Below are 4590 nucleotides of genomic sequence, written 5' to 3'. Positions count from 1 at the left end.
CTCTCTCTCTCTCTCTCTCTCTCTCTCTCTCTCTCTCTCTCTCTCTCATGCTGGAGAGAATTAGCGACCCTGTGAGCATTTACACTGTGAATCAGCACACTCTGAAATTCCCAGCAGCAGGTTGGTGAGTGTAATGAAAACCAGCCTGGGAAGTTGCTGAGCTCACCCAGGCCAGGCTTTGAAATTTCTCTCACAACTGACGAGAGCAGGGTGCTCCAAGTAACAAAGTCCCAGGGCTTATCACTCAAGACCCATGGCAGCTCTTTCTGCAGAGCAAGAACTTCCATGCCTCGGGAGTTAGTACAGAGTTTGCTTGTTTACCTGCCACGGCTCTGCTTCTATCAAGGCTCAAGACCCTCAGCTTAGAGGAGCATTTTGCAACTGTTTTCACTGTTGCCATTTAAAGAGTATTTTTAGATGATTTTCTCCAGTCACTGCCCAAGAAAATTTTAGTAGATAGATGAAAATAAACATTCCTGTACCATGTACACCCATTTGTACTGTATATGTGAAAAGAGTATGTTTTTCTTAATCCCCAAGAAACCATTCCACTACCACTACCTTTACCTAGTAAAGGGAAGGGAATTATCTTTGTCCATCTTGAGAATAGTTTAGAAATTTTTCTTTGTTTTCTCCCAATATGGGAGAAGAAAGGTGGAGAACTATTGTCTCAGCCAGTTTGATGATTACACACCATTGCACTCCTCCCCAGACCCCCCCCCCCCCCCAGAGAGCATTTGGAATGAAACACTGTATTCCCTGAGCATTAGCTCTCAGATAATCTGTGAGACACCAATCAGACCACCAATAGTAACAGGTCCTCACCTTCCGGGGCTCTGGTACTTCCAGTGATTTCCCTGCATCTTATCAGAGAAGAGAGAGAAAACAACTCTGATCTCTTGTTGGTGTCAACACTCAGAGACCCACATCCTCTCCAGATACTGAGGCCAGCAGGCTGACAATGCTGTGACACCTGACCCAATGCTGTATCACTGCCATGTGCTGACACCAAGATCCAAATCTCACTGGGGTCAGCGCCATCCCGGACCATCCAAAAATCATCCCAAGAAATGAAACAGCAGAAAGGGATGCTTACATACAGTGTGCTGAATATCTTATTTGTCCCAAGCTGGATGGGCGTCTTTTGATGTCAACCATGTGAGCTTGATTTGAAAGTCATTAGCGGAGAATAAACACCAAACAGAATCACACAATGTTATGTTTTTTAAAGAACATCACTTCCCTGACTCTAACAACACTTCCTTCCACTGAATTCAACACAAGCCCCTGAATGGAGTCTCCTGGCACCTACACTGTACATTTGATCTGGTCACTTCTGTCAGATGCAGATGTCAGTGTGAACAGTTCAGCTGCAGTGTACTCAGCCACATCCTCATGGGGTGGCTTCACCTTAGGAGCCTTGAGCGCTAGCAAAGGAGAAACAAGAGGTCAACAGTGAGGTCCAAACCCAACCGCTCAGGTAATATTTCATATTTGATGTAGGCATTAAAATGTCTTTATGAGAACTACCTCTCTCACTGGAGTGAAATAACTAAAAGTAGTCGGCCGCTTTCTCCTGGCATCTGGATGAAAGCCTGGCCACCTGGTCTAGCCATCAGCAGAGAAGGCCTGTGGAGAGCATGCAGGTCTTTCTGGGGAAGATCTGCACTTGTGGTGGTTGAGGAGCGCCATGGATTGCTCAGACATTGGTACAGAAGCCCACAGAGCATGAAGCTGAGGCAGGGGGCTGAGTCTTCCTGCTGGGCAGGGTCACTGGGGGTGAAGAGATACAGCTGCTCTGTACAGGAAGGCTTTAGATGGAAAGCTTTATGAAGTGAGAAAAGTCAAGGCACCCTGCTGCCAGGAGCCACCTGTGAAATCCAGTACACCCCAAAGCCAGGAAGCCAAGCCAAATCCAACGGGCCCTCTAACCATCATCTCCGGGCACCTGGGCACCTGGCTCCTGACTCAGCAAATAAGAACTTCTTTTTTTTTTTAATAAACATAGGTCCAAGGATTGGGTCCAAGGTCCACAGCAGTTCTGCTTCCTGGCAAACCTTGGAGAAGCACCAGGCCACACACTGGGCCCTGGATTCTACTGTACTATTGGCTTTCTCATTCCTAGTGGGACCTCATACTAGGTCTCATTTATATCCATACATTGCCTAACCTAAACTCATCGCTTTATTTCTCTGGGTAGCATTATCCGCTGTAAACAAGATGTCTGCATACTAAGCTGCAGGACACAGGCACTCCATGGGTGTGGGTAACACAAACATACTCTTAAAGGAGCCATTTTCTCCAGGAGTCCTAACCGTCTTATTCACATTACTTACTTTTAAGACTGAATTTATAAATTAAGTTGCTATCAACATTTTAATATTGGATAAACCATATAATTCAATAAAATGACAACCATATTTTAAAACTAAGCAAAATATTTTAATAAGCATTTCATACACATGCACAAAAAGACATAAAGACAGGTAAAAACACACAAGTCATAGAAGCAAAAACACACTAATCATATTCAATGCCACTCATCATTAGGAAAGACACATTTACACACGAAGGATGAACATGGTGTTACTTGCCTGTGATCCCAACATTTGTAAATCAGAGGCAGGAGGAGTTCTACAAGTTCAAGGCTAGCCTGTGCTACTTAGTGAATTTCAGACCAGTCAGCGTTACACAGTAAGTTCCAGTCTCAAACAAAGAAACCAAAAACCACACGAAATACTACTAAGTACTCACAAGAACAGCTAAAATAGAGGACAGATAATACCAAGTGCTGACAAGGATCTGAAGAAAGTGGAACCTTCTCTTCACTGTTACTGGAATTATACAACTGGAAGACACTATGAAGAATAATTTGACAATTTCATTTAAAAAAAATACAAATTAAGTTTTCAACTTCCAAATTCCACTTCTAGGGATTTATGAAGGAAAAATAAAAACATACACTCAGAAAGGCACATACACAAATGCCGCAGCATTGCTCAAATACAGCGGCTTCTGATTTGGACTTTTTTTTTTTAAATATTTATTTATTTATTTTATTGATGAGTGCACTGTAGCTGTCGTCAGACACACCAGAAGAGGGCATCCAATCTCATTACGGATGGTTGTGAGCCACCATGTGGTTGCTGGGATTTGAACTCAGGACCTCTGGAAGAGCAGTCTGTGCTCTTAACCGCTGAGCCATCTCTCCAGCCCTGATTTGGACTTTTATGTGTATGTATTTACTTGTTGGAAGAGTAAGACACATGAATGCCATGGTACCTGAGTAGAAGGCACAGGACAACTTACAGGTCTGTTCTCTCCTCCACCATGGAGTTCCAGGGATTTAACTTGGGTTGTAGATTTGGTGGCAAGCCCATTAACGCACTGAGCCATCTCACCGACCCAAAAAGCCTCAGAGTTTTAAGCAATCAAATGTCCATGAACTGGTAAATGGATAAATTATATGTCCATATAAAGGAATACTAGTTAGCATTAGATAGGAATAAATAACTAAAACACAAAAATATATATCTGATACCCTTCAAAGACATAATAAATGGAAGACAGATGTAACTATTTCCTATAATAGCACCACGTTTATACAGCACAGATTTACAAAAGTAAGTGCCCTGGAAGACAACCTGCTCCCTGGGTGATGAGGCAGAGGTTGAGAGGGAGTAGAACTATAATTTATAAATTCAGTCTTAAAAGTAAGTAATGTAGAGAGTAGAACAGCCTAAAAGTTCTACGAGGAGTCATCTCTGGTAATAGTTGTATGACTCTAGAAATTTGCTAAATTCATTGGATTTTACATTTACAATGAGTGAGGTTATTTATTTTTCTAGTGTGTAAGTTACATTTCAATAAAAGCTCTTTGAACTAAAATGAAAAAGTGCCAAAGTCACTAGCAAAAAATTCATCCAGCAGTGGCAGCTAGGTTACTGCAGCAGGGGTTAATTCAGAGAGAGAACCTGTCCATATGTTTTAAAGAAAAATATATCTGAGTCCCACTTTACTTGTGTGTGTGATACTTTCATGTCTGGGACTTATTCTGGGTGATTTTTTTTTGGACCTCAAATAGTAAGATTTTATTTCTCCTTAACACCCAAACACCCTTCCAGAGTACAGGGGAAAGAACAGTGTGGGAAGGAGAGTTCCAAAGGTTATAAATTTCTTATAGAAAGGAGAAAAATACATATTTGAAAATAAAAATCAACAAATAAATAAGGCAAATGAGAGAATTTCTCAAGTGTGACACTAAGATCAGCAATCATAATCCCACTATCATAGTTTGTGATGCTTGGTTTCTGGGCCGTGGCTTTCCTCCTCTGGCTGCACCATCGGCCAGGGAAGAGGAAGCCATCAGACAGATGAAAGACGTGAATCTCAGTGCAAGTCAGGCCTCAGAGGCAGTGAGCAGCTTTGGAAACTGCCCAGACCCTGAGCCACTGGGATTGGCTTTCCAAGGTTGCCCAGCCCCCAGCCATGCCTTGTCCTTGCAGGTGCAGCCCCTGCATGGGATCTGGGAGCCTATAAAGACTGTGTGTGTGTGTGTGTGTGTGTGTGTGTGTGTGTGTGTGTGTGTGT

At 42.7% G+C, this 4590-nt stretch overlaps 1 protein-coding gene across 2 annotated transcripts in view; it reads right to left on the bottom strand.

Annotated features, from left to right (window-relative positions):
- The window catches only part of Smoc1 (SPARC related modular calcium binding 1), a 153622-nt gene that overhangs the window by 34186 nt on the left and 114846 nt on the right, over window positions 1-4590 (bottom strand). The gene's annotated exons all lie outside the window — the stretch shown is intronic.

The sequence above is a fragment of the Grammomys surdaster genome, unplaced genomic scaffold, assembly GCF_004785775.1.
Source record: "Grammomys surdaster isolate TR1022 unplaced genomic scaffold, NIH_TR_1.0 127, whole genome shotgun sequence".
Lineage (NCBI taxonomy): Eukaryota > Metazoa > Chordata > Mammalia > Rodentia > Muridae > Grammomys > Grammomys surdaster.
The sequence above is the reverse complement of the archived record's forward strand: the minus strand, read 5'-3'. Positions and strand labels throughout refer to the sequence as shown.